Below are 21738 nucleotides of genomic sequence, written 5' to 3' on the forward strand. Positions count from 1 at the left end.
AATTGCTGACTTTGACTTCTGCCATTGAATCAAGTTATACGCACCTTTTTTTCTTTTCCTTTTTTTTTTTTTTTAAGAACCTGCTTGCCTCAGCTAATACACCACTGTGCAGAGGGTTATAGACCACAATCAAGTTGCTTCTTTACCTTTTAAATAAACTAGGTAGATTAAGTTCCTTCAGGCTGTTACCATAAGGAATGCTTTCCAAGCCTCCAATCATGCCTTCAGATTTCTTCTGAACCTGCTCCAATTTTCCATCATCCCTTTAAAAAAGTTAATATCTTAATGGGATACAACATTCTTGTAGCAATGCTGATGTGTAGACACTATTTAGTGATAGCCAAATCTCAGGTACCCCTCCAATATCAAAGAACTTAATTCAGTCTAAGTGAAAAAATAATGTGAAGCTTAGAATGAGTTTCTTTTAATTATTATTAAATAAACATTTTATTGGAAATTTAACAGCTCTTCACAGTACAGTAAAGCCAGGAATAAATATGTAGACGTTTTTATTTAAAAAAGAACAGCATGAAGCTTGAAGGCTGATTTAACAGATACTGCGAAGTTCAATCACCTGATGTTAAGTTGGAAAACATTTCCTTGGTACCATGAGAACACACTGTTGGCTAGAAAACTAGGGCAGATTAATGCTGTTAGATTTCCTTTATATTGAACAAAGTAAGCTTCCTGGTCCCTAGCCTATACCATATTTGACAAACCAAGATGGAGAGGAATTGAGCCAAAAGAGCACACACAGAGCAAGAAACCTTGGAAGGTTTATTTCAGCATGATTCTTGTAAACTTCAGTTTAATAAAGGGAATAAACTCACAGTTAAGCTGTCTGTCATCTGAATAAGCTATTTTTAAAAAAGAAAGGGCTTTTTCACTTCCTTTTTTTAATTGAAAATACATTCTATATCCCATGACAAATCTAAGGACCTACTATAAGTGCTGGATGCAATAGCTGTAAGGCTATGACAACATGTTTCTTGTAACAGAGATAAGGCTTCTTTGGGGATAGATTTTGTGATGTTTGATTTTGCCTACGTTTTCCAATTGTTTTGGATGAGGTTATCAAAATCCCTAATTTATTTTGCCCAATCTTCTTCCAAATCCTTCCTAAGACCTTCCTGTAAAGAAATTGTCTACTGATCATAGGGAGGCAAGTGACAGTTTACACTGACCCTTTACCCCATCCTTCCTTTCTGTGTTATCTGTAGATAAGCTGGGCTGAGTAGCCAGAGCAGCCAGCCACTGGTGGTAGCGTGAAGCTGAATGGGAGCTTCTTTCTCTCTTTGTGGTTAGGATAGAAGGGAGGTGCAGGGATCCTCCTCCGCTCTGCTGGCTTGTAGTGATCTATATACAGACATGCGGTCTCAATAGCCAGCAATTCTGTACTCCAGACTGAGGGAACTGGTGGGAAACATTTGCATCCAGAAGATTCCTGCAGCAAAACAAACAACAACTCAGCCAGAGATCTCAATGATGGGGAACTACCCCTTCCCAACATGACTGGTAAAAGAGGTGCAATATCTACTTCCAGTCACCAAAATGTGTATACCTGCATCTGGTGAGATCAAATTCCGTCCTGAAATAAGTTGGTTTCATAGCATCAGCATATATTTAGTTATATCTTAGGGAAATTGCCAATAGATAGATGTGGTACTTGTTTTGCCATGTTAATGCTATTATTAGCTTTACTTTTATGCACATAATGAACCTAAGAAGTGCATGATTAGAACATAAAGCTTTTCATTTATGATGTCAGCCAAAGTTTAGAATTACATTTATGCTGAGTTCATTTGTGCTGTTAGAGAAAAGCTTTTTAGAGCTTTTCAGTACAAGCATTAACTAGGAAGTTACACAAAACTCTAAAGCAAAAGAGGGGAGAAAGATGACATTGCTTTAAAGAAAAATAATGAAACAAGAATTCATCTACTTTGGTATGCTAGCACTGTGTCTTATTGGCAGTCAAATGTCATTGACTAACAGAAATATTAAGGCAAACTATTCCTGAAAATGAAAACAGAATCTGCAATCCAGTCAACAGATGCAAATTACTAAGTCATTTTTGCAAACATATGTTTGAAATAGCTTTTTACAGAAGATATATTTAAGTAGGAAAGTGTATAAGCTGAAATTACTTAAGTCAGTCTGTTTGCTGTTTAACAGCATATTCTGAAGATCAGGTATTTTGATGACGAAAATATTGATAATATGCATTTATATAGCATCAGCCATCTAGGAGAACTGGAGCTCAAGGGGATTTAAAGATTGCAGGTTTGAGCATATCCCTGAAGCTTCAGATGTGAAGGGATGATACATACAGATACACAAATACATAGAGAGCTGGGTATTGCTTTGTGTTTTACTGCTGATTCTACCTAGAGCAAGATCTGGTTGCAGGTAATCCATGCAAAATATACCTTCATGCAGAAGCAGGCAAGAGGAGGAAGGTATTATAAGACAAGCTGAAGCCCCCTTGAATTGGAGTCTCCATCCCATCAAAAAAAGTTAATGCTCAGAAAATGACAGTGTCTATGTGGGAAAATGAGAATGCAGAAAAGAAGAGATGAAATTGTAAAACCCTGAAACACCTGTTACATATAAATGTTCTGCAAGATTCCTTTGCACGGCTTGGAAAATAGTGATATAATAAGGCTGAGTGTTCATGCTCTTAACTGTTTATTCAGCCCTGTTCACTACACAGACACACAGCAGTGTCACAGAGAACTCCCCAAATCTCCTCAGTAATTGTCAAGAAAAACTAGACTAACCTAAAACCTTTGCCTGATCATAGGTCTGTTGTGAGACATAATACTTCTGAGGTATTCTTGAGATCCTCTGATGCTTCAGGCATGACGTAGTAACAAAACACAACAGCATCAAGAAAAGGAAAAAATTCCAAATGGACCCTCTACCATTTAAAGTTTAAAAATATATATATTCAAAAACTTCAGATGGTAGAGGATCCATTTGGAACTTTTCTAATATGGTATAGGATCAGTATTAGAAGACGGAAACCATCTTGCAGGGTGTTTGTGTTTCAAATACTTATCTTGGGTTATTTATATTCTTGTCACTCCTCCCCCCCCCCAAATAACATGGAGTCAGATTCTATTCTCAGTCAGCCCAATGAAAGTCCACTGAAATCAATGGAATTACTTTGGATTCACTCCAAGGTAACAGAGAACAATGGTACTGAACATCATTATTGTGCTTTTGCACCTAAGCTGCTCCTTCAAAATATATGTATTTAAGACATTCTTCCACTTTTATTTCAATGGAAATATATATGCTTTTTCTTCACTTAAAAATTTTAAGTGACTAACAATGTCCAGCCTGTTTACAGATGCATTCTCTTCTAACGTGTTTAGTAAATAGTTTAAATTGACCTCCCTTCCCCCCCCCCCCCCAGTACCTGGTTCCAATCCCTCTCAAATCATGTTACTTATTATTCCTACTATGAAAATCATCAAATACAGTAGGTAAAGATTTATTGTATCTCTTTAAGAGATAAATAATTCATTGAATACATTAGATGGAGTATTGTAGACCTTCTGAAAATCAACAAGATAGCTATTTCTCGCAGTTTATATGGTTTAGAATGCTTTTAATCCAGGAGTAGATAATAAGTTATGTTTCTGAAAAAAAGAAGAAAAGGTAAAAGGAAGAGTTATGTAAATAAATAATGAGGCATTCTCCTCATAAAAGTATCCATATTCAGGAAAGCATTTAAGTATGTAAATAAAATTAAAGGTTTGCTTAAATCTATACAATTTAATATTTAAATTCTCTCCTGACTAGAGATCAACTTAAGTATAGGTTTCTCTGATATGAGTTTTAAAGTAGCATAACAAGAAAATCTAGTGAGGGAAAGGGCTAGATCTACTTTGGAACTCATCTTATTTGTTATGAAATCTGGGCTAAAGTACACTGAAGAAAAGGGAGAAAGAGATATTTTTAATTGTACTCAAATGACCAGTCAAACATAATTTTACAATATAATTCTTCTTCTTTCTAACACTTCAAGTGTCAAATAGTTGATATGTTTGAAATGACCAGATTGTGCTTAATAGAAGACCGCTATGTTCATTGACTGCTCTAGGTCACTATGAAAATCCAAGCTATTGGTCTTTGACCTAAAGATAGATGACGTACTAAAAATAGACTTACATTCTTGCATGGCACAGGAGGAGGCAGCTGTCTTAATATTTACTGTAAAGATCTTATAAATTATTTGCCTGGGATCAAGTAATCATATCTAGGAATCTGTTCATGGTTCAGAATAGGTTTAGTAAGGATTATTCATTTGGATCAGGTAGAATTTCTGAAAGATTCGTTTTGCATCCAAAGATATGTACAGTCAGTTTAATCTAACATCTGTGTCTTAGAATTTGATTGTTGTGGCTGTTGGCTTTTCATTATAAATGAAAAAGGTATTCAGTCGTGCTGAATGGGGATATTTATATGTAAATATAGGAATTTTTGCTTTGGCAATAACTTCCTTTCTGGGATGGAAGTTTATGTGATTCTCCAAATGTTGCATTAACCACTAAAAAACCTAATACAAAGTAAAGCCAAAAGACAAGTCTGTTATTGTGTTCCTGGAACATGCTTAATATCTCACTTCTACCCAGCAGCCACTATGAAACTCTGCAATGAGACAAAGAAGACGATCTGAGCCAAATTCATTCCTGGTGTAAGTTCCCTGGAAATCAATACATTTGTTCCAGAGTGAACTGGGCCACATGACTGCATTATGTAATCGGTCACTGTGTTCACTGACACAGAAAACCTTTTGCTTCTTCAAGAAGAAAACATGAAAATATAGAGATGATCACACAAAGTATTTGTGTTTAAAGTATTTTCATGTTGCAAATTCAAGCCCTCTAAAGAACAATCAGAATTAAGCTTGCCTTTGCAACTTTAATTTGAGCTTGTTGCACATATGCATGATAATAAGTCTTTAACTACAGACACATACATCATTCAGCACATAGGATGGACGATGCGCCCTGAGTGAGCAGCTGTTCAATATTCTTTTTATTCTTATCACTCAATATGTGGCTCCATGCCTTCCTTACAGCACATCATTCAAACCCTGCACAGAATACTGAATTATTAATATCTTTATGGGTGTTTCTATAGCATTCTCCGCTAGGTTTCTGAGTGCTTCCCAAATACTAATTAATTTATCTTTAAACTTGGGAAGTGAGACTGTACCATTAGACCCACTTTACAGATTGGGAACTGAAGTGCTGAGCCGTTATGGCCAAGATTGATGAAAATGTCCAGTAATGTTGGGTCCTCAATATGATGTGCTTAGAGCCAGATTTTCCAAGATGCTTAGCATTTTTATGGTACTTAATACATTTAAAGCACATTTCACACTGATTTCAGCAGCATCTGTGAATACTCAGCACTTCCGTGAAACAGTCCTGAATATCTCAAGTTGTGCACTCAGAAAATAAAGGAAGACATAGCAAGTGGCCACCTATGAAACATTTGTTTGAATCACGTAAGGAACCCCAGACTACAGCAGGGATAAAATCAGGATAGACAAGAGCTCAACTCTAGCATTATGATTCTAGGAGAATCCTTTTATCTACAGTAGCACTTAACTTTTCACCAATAGATCTTGCTTTCTCTTTCTCCCTATCCCAGTTCGATTTATAACAGCGTATCACTTTTTCACGATATCCCAGCAGATAATAGCCTCTCATGTTAAGCCACCTTGGGCACTCCCTGAGAAACCCTTGCGCCCTGAATAGAGTGGGAATGCTGTAGAAACAAAACAGTGATCGTGTACTTCACAATCATATTCATAACATAAAGGAGGATAATTAAGGCTGCCAAGGAGAGCTTAATTTTGCCATTTTCTAATTTCTCAGTTGATGGCGCAGCCTTAAAAGTTTTTTGAGTGCAGATTTTTAGTATAGAGTTTTTTAACCTTCCTTTTTTTAACATTCTGACTAAACAGGACTTCTGCTCTGTAGAACCGCTGTTTCTCTGGGTGGCTCTCTGGCATGGCTAGAATCTTGGGACTCACAGCACCACTTTCTACAAGTCTAGGTAACATATGGGCAGCAAGAGTAGTTACTGAGCTCCGTATGAACCCACAAAAGGAGTGCACATAACATCTTGCCAGTAGATTTTATGGCCTTTGCTTTGTGGCTATGAAACCTTGAGGCAAATCCTAAATGGATTGTATGCTAGTAGTAGCTTTCTTATTCTAGTATAGCCCTTCTGCTCCTACCTCTCCCTCTTTTTTTTTAAGTGCCTTTAGAGCTACTGAAAAGAAATGTAAAATTCTTCTTAAAATTAGCTAAAAGATGCTTGTTCCTAACCTTCATTTTGGAATTGATGGGATGGTGAATTCAGAACCATTTTTTCTTTAAACTTTTTGAAAATTTTAAGGTTTTGGAAAATCACTGGCATGAAAAATTTCAGGTTAATAGTTGATACTTCACAATGGTATAAAAAGCATGAAAATAGAGCCTTAGAATGGAAATGACTGAACTATCATAACTTCAGTATGAGGTGGGGAGAGGAACAGAATATTTATTCCTAGTCTAATTCTGATTGTTCTCCTTATAATTACTGCCTTATTCTTTTACATTATTACTCGTATGCCTTTGACAATCAAAGACAAAATGATTCATCCTGAAAGCTGTGAGCCTTATTTTTGTGATAGTTCCTCTTCATACCTGCTCATGTTTTAGATTTGGTTACTTGGTGATTTTTACCCCACATTGTAACCTGGTTTTGTTTTAAGTAACGTACAAATTTTACATTTGATATCTACACAGAGTGCCAGTCTGTGACTAGGGAAAGATCTGGCAGCTATAGTCACTGTACTCTGCTTCTTAGCAGCTTGTTGAAACTCTACTGACTGATCTAATAAGCCAGAAGTATTAGAAGGTCAAAGTGAACAACATTGCTCAGTTTGACCCTCCATTATTTATGGTTTGTCATATCAGCCATAAAAGCTCCAAGCAAGGAGCTGATAAGGAGCTGCATCAGCAGTGCAGTCATGACACTGCAACATTCTCACATTGTGTGAATGGTGACCTTGCATTCTGGTGACCTGCACAACCACATGCCCTTAAAGGTGGTCCCTGCCTGTTCACTATTTCACATCTAAATGTTTTTTTGTAAAGTTCAGGATTAATACAGTTGCCATTCAACTAACTTCTTTTCATTAAAAGGTCCAGAGCAACAATTAATCTTTGGACTCAAAGTTCCATTTTTCTATAAGAGATATATTTTCACTCTTTTCAGACCACAGTTTAGCCATTAGGTAAATCTGTGGCGTGAAAAGAACAAATACTGTCTAAAACTCAGGTACAGTCACAACTCTCTCACCTGAGACAGAGCTCACCCAAGCAGTGAAATTGCTTGGGGGAGCAATGGCTGGGCTTAAGAGAGTCAGCCTGAACTCTGACCAGCCTCTGTAGGCTGTTTGTCCAGGTATATGAGATGAAACAGATGCTAGAGTCTCAAATAGCCTTGGGAGTTTGGTTGTCCAGCTATGAGATGATACAGATGCTAAAGAGTCTCAGAAGCCAGTGCATGTACTCTGTGATCCAAACTGGGCATTGATGTGAAACAACTGTCTGAGTATCAGGAGTTTTAATGTTGCTTACCAGCATATAGATGAGGGTAACTACGTTAACAGCTCTGTTTGTTTTGTTACATTAATTCTTGTAATTTTTAGATTGTCATGATGCAAATCTGCATATTGTCTTAAAGGATACTGATGTAATCAGTAGGAGTTTTGCTCCTTACTTCAACAGTAAGAGCAGTTTCCCTGGAAGCTGTCTGCCAAAGTTATAATCTTGGTCAGGCCATTAAAGGCTGTGAATTTGTCTCTATTTCACATAATTTAACAAATCATGAAAAACATACCTTTGAAGGCTGCCAATCAAAAGCTCAAATTACATGTTATAATTAATGAGGTATTTAAGTGTGATTCCTTTTCATAAGACAAAGACAAATGCTGAGTTGCTTCAGTGTCTATATACTCATTAAACGCTTCCTAAGCTTATTAACTTTCAGGATCTGTCTCCTCAGAAAGACTTTGTGGTGGTATTCAGACTTAATACTCCCATGGTATTACAATGTTGCTAACACTTGCAATGCTATAGTGAGTAGCACAGTATTTGGTGTTTCTCCCGATCCCAGAGCAAAATGATCATGCAAGATTCTCAGCTCTCATTAAAAAGGCACATAACAAAACAAAATTCTACTCTGCACTGTTTCACAAAAAAGCTTAAAATGACTGCACCCCACAAATTCATTAGCTAGAAGAAAAATGCAAAATACTTCATTGGTAACCTCTCAAAAGAAGGCCATGCTGAGTGGTTTGTTTGCCTGACTTTACATAGCCTATGGAAATTTCTATACATGATGAACTGGGAAAAAGCTTACCAGGATAAATCGCTAGGCATAGTGTTGATTGACTTTATTTTAGAAGTAAGACAGCTAACAGGTCTTTTCTGAGGAATGAGAGAAGGCCAACAACAAATTCAGTCACAGGCTGCTTTACCTGGCAGACATGAACAGACAGATGTTCCATTTTCTGACAGTCCAGCAAGTCCCCTTCCTTCCTGTAAGCTACTGCCCTTTTGACTATTAACTTCACCCACGCTCTGGAAATTAGAGTTCAACATTATGGAGAGAGCAGAGAATCCGAACTATGTACTTGGGGAGGCACCAAATCAATTACTGTCTCCAAAGGACTGCAGGCCTAGATGAAAATGAGTACATCACTTCATGTGGGACAAGAACAAATTTGGTAGGTAGGTAGAAAGAAACAGAAGAAACGGAAGGAATTTGTTTCTTTTCCTGATCCAGACAGACTAGAAGGAAAGAAGGAGCTCACCATTCATGATCGTTTTTTTCAGGGCAGGAGACTTTCCTATTTTTGGCTTTTTACTGAATGCTGTGACAGTGGCTGTGGACCCAAGCCCATCTTTCTATCTGTAAATAGTATGCGCCAATAACAAGTTTTTATGTTTTTTTTACGCAAGCTTGGAGATCATTTTTTGCAATTTGAGGTGCCACACTGAAGTCTTCCATAAATATGGTCTGATACAGCATGTAGTTGTGGTGCAGTAGTGTCTCACTGTTCCAGCATTTACTAACAGTAAATTCCTTGGGATTAGACTGGCACTTCTGCAGAAAAAATTAATGCATTTATTTTTACTTAAAAAACCCTAAGTGGATCAAGACCTGCTTTACTGAGAAAGTACCTCTTTTCCACTGTCATTCCCCTGTGTCTAAGATCAGCAGATAAATTGAAAGTAGTACTCTTAAAATCTAAGTAGGAGGTAACAGTGTAAATGAGCTGCTGAGCTGTTCTTTCTGCAGCAGCATGGATACAAGCCAACTCGAAATCACCATGTAACCACAATCTAACTCTCACCATATGTGTGACAGACAGCCTGAAGGCCCAACTTCAGACTGTGGATTACCCTGGACATCAGAGTTGGGTTTCACAATGTCTAAACCCCTCTGAGCATTTTGCACTTCACGATGCTTTCTTCAAATCTTTGGATTGTGAAGTTTAAATTGCAGGTTAGAAAGACGTCTGCAAAAAACAATATTATTCATTCAATAAATAACTTGAATTTCTATTCTACTTTTTGTTTTTGACTAATTTGCCTGATATTAAACCAATGAACCTATGAGATTATGTGGTTAAATGTTTCCTTTATGTGGTAACCTATTCTTCCCAGCCTCTTCTATCCCTTTCCTTCCCTCTCCCTCTCCTTCCCTCTCCTCTGCTCCATACAAACATATTTTAAAAGATGTCATTTCTGTGCTTGCAAGGAATAACCTAATTTACATCCGTTGTTTTCATGTTCATCCAGCACTCAGCAGTTGTAGTATAACTCCCAGCCTGTAAGAATAAATATTTTCTGCTTTATGCTCACGTATAAATCTGCAATTTACATGCCTGTGTGCCACATGTCTAGGTATAAATTATTGCTAACCATTTTAAATTCAATTAAGATGTGTTCTATTAACAAATGCAAGTTCAGACTAAACTAATTAGACAGAGAAAAACACATAGTAGGATCGACATTCCAAAGACCTTTTAAACTGCAAATTCTACTATTCAAGCAGTGGGAAAACAATACAATTACATGCAAGGGCTTGTAGAGGCTTGCTTAATGCATGATGAACACGCTGACCAAATACTCAGTCCTCCTACCTCTCTATCCCAGAAGTATCTGAAAGGAACAGGACAGCTGTAGTCTTCCTGATTTTGGGCCATGGTAGAGAATGGGATGACAGATGTTGAGCTATTCTTTCAGTGCAGGCGGGAACTCCTCTCTGTCAAACAAAGAAGATTGACAGTCTCAGAGCCCAGTTTATTTGTATAAAAAAGCCAGCTGCTTCTTTAACAGTTGAAGGCAGTATTCCTAGCACAGCAGAAAGTAGATGAATAAATTAATAACTACTAACATGATGTTATCTGTTGAATGATTCTGTGGAAACAGTAATCCCACAAAAAATAGCATAGACTTAACAACAGTTTTCCCCGCAGAATAAAATTCGTTATTACTACTGAACAAATTAGGTTCCTAAATTTGTACTTAAAGCTGTCCCCAAGTTTTCTGCAATACCTAATTAATACCTACCACTATCATGTATAAAACACTGACTGCATCCTGTATAAAAAATAACAATTTTAAACTTTCTGCCTAGAAGGCAAGTTTTTTAATGTAAACAGACTTCTAATTTACCAATGAATGGACTTGAACCATTTCAGAAAATCCATTTAGCTATTCAATATCTATCTACTTTTAATACAGCCTGATACGAACAGATATTTAAAGAGTACTTCTTTACCATGCCATTCAATTTTTCATCAGCCAAGAATGTCCAGGAAAAAACAGAGCTTATTCCATAAAAAGTCAATTTTGAATGGCAATATTTGAAAAATACAGAGTCAACATACAGAAAAATCATCTTCCAATTACAAACATTTAGCAATCATTAAAATTGCAGATTCCTTTTAAATAACTATCATCATACAGAACCCTACATATTCAGACGTGAGCACGGGGGAACATGAAATAATTCACTGTCAGGACAAACTCTGCTTGTATTATGTTGAAAAACTAAGATTTGGAGTTTATTGATATTGAAAAAGTTTAAAACTCTTCTAACTTAAAATCACAATAATGACACCTGGGTAAGAAGGAGGAACACTAAGGTAAGACTGTAGCTATACTTATGAAATAAAGCTCTGGCACTGGGTTTTATTCAAAGTCCCCTGGAGAAAATGAAAGCCTTTCAGGAGAATTTACAGGGCTGTGGCAAGGGACCATAAAGCAACAGCAACTTCAAACCCAACGAATTGCAAACAGCCTTTTCCAGTCGGGAATCTCCTGAGCTTTCCACATTGCCTGGATGAGGCACCTGAGGTTCGCCGCCTCCACTGGCCTTTTAATTAGCGTATTTGCTGAGTACCAGGCACAAGCAAAGCATTTATATTAAATGTGTAATTCGATGTTTCAAAGGCCAAGGGAACTGAAGAGAAGGCACTCCGAGCAGCACTAGTACTTGTACCTCCTTAAAGGGCCGTTGAAACCGTATGAACGTTAGAAAAGCTCATTACTAGGTCTTGTCGGGGGGCAGCGGTGTCGTTTTCCCGCCGTCCGGGGTTGCCTCTGCCCGCGCAGCGCCAAACCCACCGAGGCCGAGGGGGCCTGCGGCGGCCTGGCGGAGAGCAGCCCGGCGCCGGCGCCAGCCCCGTGCCCCTGGGGGTCTCCTGCCCGCGGGGCGGGCTGCCCTCGCCCGCGGGGCAGCCACGGCAGAGGCGGGCCGGGCTGCGGCGAGCGGCGGGCGGCAGCGGCCCCGCGGAGGCAAATGGCGGCAGCCCACCTCGCGCTCGGCGGCTGCTCTCCCCTCCCCTCCCCTCCCCCCGCCCCAACGGGGCCCCGCGGGCCGAGCCCGCGAAGGGCCGAGCGGCAGCGACCCGCGGGCGGCGCCCCTCGCTCCCGCCCCGCTCCGTCCACGGCCGCCGGCAGCCGCCAGCGGAGCACGCGGCCGCCGCGCTCGCTGAAGCGCGGTGGCGGCGCGGCCGGCCCCCCTGAGCGGCCGCCTGTGAGGGCGCCGCTCCCGCCGAGAGGGCGGAGCGGGGCGGGAGCGGGCGGAGGGGTGGGACCGGGGGGCGGAGGGGGGCCGGACGGGGCGGACTCCGCCGCGCTGCGCCTGCCTCCTCCTTTTGTGCTCTGCCCTCCCAGCCTGTCAGTGCTGGGGGCGAGAGTGATTGCGGGGGAGGGCCCTGCGCTGGGGTTTGGGAGTGTGAGTGTGTGTGTGTGTGCGCGCGAGTGTGTGCGTGTGAGGGGTGACCGCGAGCCCTGGGACAGGCTGTTGTGCGCTGGGGGTCTGCGTGTGTGTGGGCTCTGGGACGGGGGGTTGCGCCCTGGGGTCTGTGTGTGAGCTGTGGGGCCCAGACGTCGCTTCCCAGGGAGCGCGTGTGTGGGGGCTGAGGCAGCAGGTCCTTGCAGACGACTCGCCGTATGTGTTTGCTGGGTGCACACACGCATACCTGACACGCACACGCATCCGACGTGTCCGCAGCGGCAGCTTGTGTCGTTATATACGTGTGTGTGTGTGTTAGGTACGTATATACGGCGGTGTGACAGGGGAAAAGTGGGAATGGCTGAAGGTCACAGCCGTGATTTGACAAATGCCGAGGAAATCCAAGCACTCGACCTGAGCACTGTAGCCCCTCAGACGACTATAAGGGTATCTTTTAGCTACATTTTTTAATATGCTTAGGCTGGGACATCTACAGCTCAGCTCAAGTGTTTATATAAATCAGGACAGCCCTGTTTCCCACTGTGGCACATGTCTGCAGCTATTTCTTATTTGGGTTTTTATTTCGTGTTTTGGGGTTTTTTTCTCTGTGAAACCGCAGTAAACTTAGGCTGAGACTTTGCTCCGTGTTTGAGGAACAATTTTCCCCCAGCACAATAGTGAGCAGCCTTTCAGAGGAGCGACAAGTTTTACTACTAACCGTGTCCGCCTTGCCGAGGGTCAGTCTGGCCTTTTATCTTGTAGCTCTTGCGCAGAACAGTTGTTAGACAATTAGCTAAACATACCAGGAGCAATGGCATTAGCCTCTCCCTGTGCAGGCCTAAGTGCCCTGAGTCTGCTGGATCTAAAATGTCAGCTGTGTCCTCGTTTTGGAACTGAACTCCTGGACTTTGCACATCCGAGACTGCTTTTGCCATTGTAAGAGGCCACTTTGCACCTGCTGTCCAGCAGCGCTCTTCCCCTTGACTTCTGGACCAGTGGCGTTTTTTTGAGCTAGTCGGGACAGAAAGGCTGGATCCAAAGGCCAGCTGAAGTTGGTGAGAGCTTCCTGCTGGTTCAAACCAGACCTGCCCGTCCGCAGTTGCTAAGTATCCAGGACACCATCTTACAGGGTGTTGCAGGAGACAGGGCAATGATTCCTACCTAAGGGAAGAAACAACACGTTTTGAGGCCTGATTGAGATATATCCCTCTGAGAATTTTTCTAGGCATTTCAGGCCAACACGACTTAAATAAACAAAAAAAAAAAAATCACATCATCCTAATGGCCTGGACAGGCACAGCACATCGGACAACTTTGACATGAAAAACCAAGATCTTTTCCTGCTCGCCGAATGGGTCCTGAAATTCCGTTCTGCCTCCTAACAGTGTTAGAGAGTTACTATTTGAAGTTAGTATTCCCTCAAATCACACGTGTGAGGAGCGCAGGCTGTTTGTGTTCAGAATGGGTAAATCAGTGAAAAATGCACTCACTGTGACTGTGAGCAGCAGTCGGATTTAGGCTAAGGAGAACATCACACAGTGTGAGTAACCAGGACAGATGTATGCAAGGAAACATATAGGCTGGGGAAAAAAAGACTTTACCAGCACTAGCTGTGTTCTGATCTTTGAAACCCCCCCAAGCCTGATCCCAGTGGACATCTTCCGTTCCTCAAGTAACGTGGAAAGAAGCGGACCTGTTGATACGAATACTGAATGTCATATTTCTCTTCCACGGGTACCAAATGTAGCCTTTCTCTCCACATCCTGCTAATGTGGAAAGCTCACGTCCCTGTTAAATGTTTTTAGAAGCTGGCACACCCACGGTGGGACCTAAGGATGTGAGCAGAGGTCTCTTAAGGTGGCGGGGAGGGAGAGGGAGAGAAAATCAAACTGTCGTGGATTAGGAGCTATTGCCAGTCTTTCTCTTCGGGAGTATCCGAATTTGTGACGTGGAGGCAAGAGGGGAGAAAAAAGCAGCAAAAGCAGCACAAACCGCGAGGGACAAAGAAACGCCCCGCTGGGCTCCGCCGGGATCCGGGCTGCCGGGTCGGGCCGCGGGCTTCGCCCGGGCAGCTGCGCCAGGGGCCGGGCACCCGCAGCGCTGCACGCACAAACCTAGCTGCTTCTTTCCAGTCTGCGGGTACGGGAAAGCCGGGGAAGCCCTCGCTTCTCTCACCTCTCATGTGTGGTCGCCCCGGTCACTGCACGCTTGTAAAATGCACTCGTACAACCCTGTTCTTCAGAATCGCCTTTGAAGATGTTTACCCAAAGAGACGGCGCTACGGCAGCACTTTATTGCAATATAATACACTGGGGGGGGAAAATAGAAGGGGCTCATTATTGTGGTTGATAAACACAGGAAAAGCACATGCCTGACCTTTGAGTCGTACAATTAATTGTTCCAGCAGAAAGAAAATGAGTCTTAATTGTGTGCAGCTTCCTAGAGGATCAGCTGTGGGTCCCCCTCCGCACTCAGGGAAAAAGGCTGCGAAGTTTTCCTCAAGGCTTTTACTTCCCACTAGGGCAGGAAAAAGAAGAAAGAAAGATCGCTGTATTTCAGGTTATTCCTCCCCTCCCCCTACAGCTCTCCCCCCCTCCCCGCCCCGAAGAGAAAGAATAATTGAACTACAGTCCTGTTTAAACAACCAGCAACATTTCCTTTAGTTCTGTAAAACGGACTATTCCTCATAGCCTTTTCAGTGCTATGTCGCAGCTATAAAAAGCAAATTTTTAAACGCACAATCAAAAGTCATTACGGAGTTTTAACAGTTAGCCCAAAACAGCAACTTAAACCCGCTCTCTGAATACCTGCGCCTTTGTCAAATCACGTCGATAGCAGGTTATGTTTAGATAGAGGCTTCCCAAGTCTTGCGTTGGTACCTAAAGGGACGGTATATGGTCTCCAGGGGGGTTAGTTATCGCGTTTTCACGCAAGAGTCTCGGTATCCAAAGGCACACTTGGAAAACAAGCCCCTTTGATCAGTGAGAGAGGCAGCGGCGCGCAGAGAGAGAGAGGGAGGGGGTGCGCGCAGGCTGCGCGCCTGGGACGCCCCGGCGGTGCCTCGACGTTGCGGATCAGCGCGGGGACATGCCAAGGCCATGGGACGCACCAGATTTCTCTCGCAGTAATGACCCCCACGCCAGCCCCGGGGGACCGAAACCCGCGGGAGGCTGAAGTTGTGCTTCTTCCAGAACCCCCGGAAAAGTTCTTTTGTCTTGCCGGGCATAACGATTAATATGCGCTGCGGCACCGATCCTGCCCTCTGCATCACGTCTGCGAAGCGAAAAGGCTCAGCTCGCACAAGTGGATGGGGGGGGGGGGGGGATCGGGCCCTTCCCGTGTCGCAGATCAGATCCCGCCCGGAGATTGTGATCGTCTTTAAAATACGTCTTATCGATACCAATTTTTAATCTCTAAATCACAAAGGGACACATTCTGTGTCTCTTAATAGAGCAAAACGCCCATTGACTTCTATCCCATTGACTTCAATGGGAGTTTCGCTCCATTAAGGACTGCAGAATTTGGCCTAAAGTGACCGCAATAATTTTGCTGCCGGTAATGGAGCTTCAAAGCCGTCTCTAATTAGCCGACGAGCAAGAATCGTTAAACATGCTGTACAGATTTAGGGTGTGCTACGTGGGGTCTGCGAAGCAGCTGAGCAGCCTGAGTTCAAACCTGGAGGAGATCTAGAAATGGTATTCATATATAATTGCAACTTTTGCCGAGACGATTCAGGAACAGGGAGTTTCACGAACCATTTCTGGTTTCAGAGCTGCTGCGCTAGCAGAGGAGCAGAGGAAAAGCAAGCACGGAAAAGTTATGGAAGGTTGGGTCGTACACTGAGCTTTTCTCCCCTTCATTCCAGAGAAACCTGAACAAGAACCATAGTATGTTCTGCTTTTTGTATTTATCAGAGATGCCCATTTAGTCGTGTTTATCCGTAATCTAGACCACTCCGAGGGAGATCTGCTAAACCCCACGCTCACTCCGAGCAGTGGCTAGCTGTAGTTTGGGCTGGGATTAGTTTCACTACGGTCTGGCACCTTCACGAGTAGCTTTCTGACTAGCAGTTTTCTCAGTACGGGAGGATGGAGGGGGAACACAACAGCAAAAAACTCAGTCCAGTTTAGCTGAATTAAACTGCAGAGGCACTTTCATTACACAGCGTGCCTGCCGTTTGTGAGCACAATCTCCTTTCTGAATTCCGCAGTTGTAGATCCAGCAGCGTAAAGAAATATCTCGCAAAGAGTGCTATTTAATAGCCTAATTCTTAGATGCTTATAAATATTCATTGAAATCTCTGCAGACTGTGTATTACCTGTACATTTTAATTTCGCAAACAACACTTTTCCCTCGAGATAAAATATTCAACCAGCGAGAATCATGCAAAGGCTTTCTATCCGTCAAAGTGAAATATGACAAGAAAAATAAATGTAATTGTTAAATATCACAGACCTTTTAGACAATTCCATATAGTCTTGTCCAAGAGCTAGCCCATAGGAGAAGAGAAAACGCCCTAAATCTCTAGTCATACCCAGCGTGTTAGTCACCAATTTTTAAAAAAATCTGCTTCTAAGTTTTGGTCAGTGTTCTAGGCAAAATATGCTCAACAGATGATAGTGGAGATGCAGCCAGAAAACAACTCCAGCTATTTAAACTGCCAAATGAGACATAAAGCCGCATTGTAAAAATCATCTGGAAAACAGGTTTTCCTATTGAAGTCGCTATGTGTTAATTACTGTGATCTGGAAGAGCTCTGTAAACGCCTGGAAGCCGACTTTCACCCCGCATATGTAAATGAAGAAAGTGCTGAATCTAAGCCAGAGGGTTCATGTTCGGATTCATTTCCGTGCATGCCTAGACATTAATATGTGTTCATGTAGGGTTCGTACAGTACGAGGTGTTATTTCCTTATAAAGAAACACTAGGTCTCGCTTTCCATTCTCCTTACAAAATTATTCGCATTATTTATGCTACATTGAGCGATCTAATTTCTTCGTGATAGTCAGCTAATTGCTCTGGCAGGTAATTAGAAGCGGTTTACAACGCAAAGGGCTTTTGCGGTGCCCCTCGGATTATTAAGTTGCTCTGTAAATTATACTATATTTGCCGAAGAGAGGGAGGGGGAAGGGGCTAACGATCTTTTGAGAAGTTCTTCTCCTGCGATCAGAGCTGAAACACGTCCCCCCCCAACATTTAAAAAAATGGGGGGAGGGGGCTTTTCCAGGGCTCGGAGTCGAATTATTCTAAAGCACGCGATCTGAAGCCCATTTTGTTCGTGCTCACTGGTCCAGAATAACTTGGCCATAATGGCCGGGAATGGGCCAGGTCTGAAGCAAGCTTCCTGCGCCGTGGCAGTATCCAGCAGGCATGTGGGAAAAGAATGGCTTAAATGGGGACATCTGTTCAGTGTTGCTCATCTCGCTCCTACAGCCAGGTCAGGTTAAGAGAGTAACCTGTTCGCCACCTTGCCTCCTTCCGCGGCTCTCCTGCCTCCCCTCCCTCTCCCATCTAGTTAATAAGGCTGCTGGGGTGGTGGTGAGGGGGGGAGGTGACTTAATTGCTCTGCCATATAGGCAAATAACGACAGGGAAAGGTGGCAGCTACATTGTAAGAGGAACAGTAAAAATATCAATATTAGGGTCTGTCAAGACAAACTGCAGGAGTTCTGCGCAACTAGAGGAGGCTGCGATGCAAACTGAGTGCGTGAGCCGACACGGACAAAACCTTTCAGGCTCATTATTCTGAAGGTACGTCTTTCTCCGAGGACTAGCTATTCTTGCACTTCGTAAACGACAGCAAGAAAAGATGAGGTTTTTTTTTCCGGATTGTCACTTTTCTGTGATCGGCAGAACATATAAATACATACGTATATACATACATACATACATACATGGAAAGCTTTCCTTTTCCTCCCTTCCTGTACCGTGCAGGATAGGATTTGTGGTGCTGTAGGATTTGTATATGCAAGTGCATATACACACCCACACACATATATACACGCACATATACAAGCGCACGCGCTCACATGCATATGTATGTTCATATGTACACACACACACACACACACACACGCACACGTATATGTATATGTTTATATATAAACAGCATGTATTTCGGGACATGACCTGGCTTTAGATAGCCTACCTAAATAGGAACGTCCTGTCTTGCACACCGATTTTTCAGACGTTTACTGTATCTTGTCACCCGTTTGTAAAGCTTGTACAATGATTTGAACACGTGTGGTTAAACCATCGGACCCAGAGCAGCTCCTAGATTATTTGTAATTAAACTCAATTCCCAAAGTAACATTTATCTTCCCGAAACTGCGATTGCAATTGTCAACCGTCTGGAGGAGACGCGGGGTAATCTGGAAGCATTACCTCCTCTCCTAGCGGAGCAGAATGAAAAGAAATCAATACCGCTGAGGAGAAGAATTTAGTAGTTTTTAACTGTAAGTGGTTGATGGGAGAAAGTGATATGTAATAGGAAAAACAGAAAGCAACTTAAACAAATCTATTCTAGGAAGGACCGAAGCGACCGGCTGTGCAGGCGGGAGCAGGGGGCTCCCGCGCCCGCGCAGTGCCCCGCGCTGGTGCCAGAGCGCCCGGCGCGGAGCCCGGGAGCTCGCTCTCCCCTCCGGCGCCTCCCGGGTACTTACATGACCGCTTAGGAGCCGCCGATGCGTGCACAGCGATAAGATACTGGGGGGAGAGGGGGAGGGAAAAAAAAAAAAAAAAAGGAGAAGAAGGAGGAGATGTGGAGCCGATCTGGGCGCACACCGGCAATGTAAACAGCGTGGGTGTGAAGGTGCCTCTTCTCTCCCTCCCCAGGCACGCACACGCCAACATGTGCACGGCGTCTTCCCGGACTAATCTAATTACAGGGACATTTCAGAGGCGCAGCCAGCTTGATTTTTTTTTTTTGACACAGGCCCAGGCAAATAAATAAATAAAAGCCGAAATACATCGGTGCGATCCCCTCGGCCGGCTTCGAGCAGGCAGGTCAGCGCGCGTCCTCGCCGCAGCGACACAGCCAGGAGCCCGGGCTCTGCCGGCGCCTCCCTGCTCCCTGCGCGGGGAGCAGCCAGGCCGCGCACCGCTGCGCGCTGCCCCGCGGCCGCGCCGGGAAGCGCAGCGGGACGGGGAGCACGGCTGGGGCAGCCTCGGGGTTGCAGGTACCGCCTGACAGCTCGAATAGACACGTTTGCTCTCCAGGAAGATATAACGCTGGAGATCTATATAGCAAAAGACACAGACACCTGCCCACACATGCACTGTCTGCTTTCATCGGGCTGCGCCAGGTGCCCGACTGCGAGCCGCAGTCAACGAAACTACCCAGTTAGGCAGCGAGAGAAGCATCCCAGGTAAACCACAGCAATGCGAAGGTGTGGTTGCAAGTTAAATGACATTAGTCATTATCATCGCGCAGTGACCTCCAGGCACCGCACGGTCCTTTCTGGCTAGTGGCTGGTTTGTTTCATTTACGCGTTATTCTCCTTTTTTCTCGCCTTTTCCAAGCCGAGCCCTCCTGCGGCTGGGGAATTGGTTGTCACCTCTCGGTACATCGCTAGACAGCTCCCAGGGGAAGGCGGCCGCCGCAGGCGCCGAGGAGGGGACACCGCCGCCTCCCCGCGCCACACACGCGCCCGGGGGCCGCGGGGGCTGCGCGGGGGGGGCGGCCGGCACCGCGGGCGCGGGGGCCTCGGCCGGGCCGCGCGGCGGCTCCGGGGCTCGGCCAGAGCCGGCGGGAGCAGAGCGGCTCCCCGGCACGGAGCCTGCGGAGAGCGGGGCAAAGGCGTCCGGTCCAAGGAGCTTTTCCCCACGCAGACACCGCGGGTGGGACAGGGAGCCGCTCGGCGCGAGCGAGCCGGGGCTTCGTCCTCGCTGGGCGCTTGAGAGGCAGCTGACCAGCCGTGTAGCTGAGGAGGCACTAGGTGATTCAGTCGAGACCAGACAGCTTCCAGGGTCTAACGCGTGCGCGTACATTGGCGCAAGGGTGCTGACATGCTGCAAGCGCACCGCAGCGCAGGTGCACGAAAGGTGCTCCCTCCCTTTTATTGACATTCAACATACGGCACGGTCAGCAGTCAGGTTAATCTTTCCAGCTCGGCTTTTCAAAATAGCCGGTGAGACCTGTTTCCCCAAAGAGAAATCTGCCCCCCACTCTGGTAGAGCTGTCTGTACACAGACAACGACCCCTCTTAGAGAGGTCTATTCATCTATCTGTCTATCTGGTTGCTGGCCAGAGAGTGAAGGGCCGAGGTTTCCTCGGAGGAAAATCACTCCCGGGAAAAGGTTAGTGAAAGCTATCATTGTGGCTAAAGTGCGGAGATTGCTAATGTACATTGTAGACACAAGATGTTAGGTAGACTTGAGCAAGTTGTTCCCAGGATGTAAATTAGGTCCCAAAAGCTGTTGTCCAAATCGAAGAAACAGAGAAATTAATCTGGGAGACTATCCATCATAGCCTGTAATAAAGGGAGCGACATGGATGAGACAGATGATATGATTAAGGAGCTGTGGTCGTTTTAATTAACTTTTTGCTGTCCTGTAATGATCAAACTGGTCAACAGACCCGGTCAATAAGCATGTTAATATCAAACAAATAAAACCAGGGATGATTAAAAACCTCCCGGTTTATTAAATTTGAAATTCAAATGAAATTTATGCTGCAGATGCATACAGAATGCTAATAGATTTTAGCTTTATTGAGAGTGGATCCCACAGGTTTTCAAGAAACAGCACGAACATTTATCTACTCTAGTACATTAAACTTCAAATGGAAAAAAAAGTTTTAATTAATTTCCGGAAAACCTCTCCTTGCTGGCGTTCCCCCCCCTCCCTCACAAACCTGCATATTATGTTGATGTACTGCACCCTTAAGTGCAGTGGTCAATAACGCAAATGCAAACAAAATTGTAAGCTTCCCTAAATCCTTTGCCCAGCAGGCAATGTATACAAAGGGGGAAGGTTACAGATGTTTCCGTGGCGAATTCAGAAACCATCAGCTCAGCGCTCTCAAAGTTCAGAAGCTGCTGCTTTTCCAGTTTCAGTGAAACTATCAGAGTAGCTGGAGGATGCCACTGAGAGTCTTTTTTGTTTCCTATTCTGTTACGATGTTTTTGCTTTTTTCCACCCTCTTTGCTGAGTTCCCTGGTAAAGACTCCCGCGATTATTTTCACAACGATTTTTTCATGATAGCCAACATTGTTTTTAAAGGAAAGCGCACTAAAAATTAAAAAAACTTTCAGCCCCAAATCAAAAGAGTCACCGCAAGCATCGAAACAAACAAATATAGAAAGATCAAGGAACGACACGTTTCCTCTTGTGCAGACATGTGCAGACAAAATACGGATGCGAATGGAAGACCCACCCGGCGAAGCTCTTCTAAAAAGATATATCGCTAATGCCT

The 21738-nt window shown here is 43.9% G+C and overlaps 1 long non-coding RNA gene across 1 annotated transcript; it reads right to left on the bottom strand.

Moving 5' to 3' along the window:
• Positions 1-414: 414 nt before the first annotated feature.
• LOC112985965 (uncharacterized) lies at positions 415-11866 on the bottom strand. The gene is made up of 3 exons (XR_003259872.2): positions 11587-11866; positions 10223-10344; positions 415-1444 (listed from the first exon to the last, which is right to left on the bottom strand). It is a non-coding gene; the product is annotated as an uncharacterized LOC112985965 (long non-coding RNA).
• Between the last annotated feature and the right edge of the window lie 9872 nt (positions 11867-21738).

Source organism: Dromaius novaehollandiae, chromosome 2, assembly GCF_036370855.1.
Source record: "Dromaius novaehollandiae isolate bDroNov1 chromosome 2, bDroNov1.hap1, whole genome shotgun sequence".
NCBI lineage: Eukaryota > Metazoa > Chordata > Aves > Casuariiformes > Dromaiidae > Dromaius > Dromaius novaehollandiae.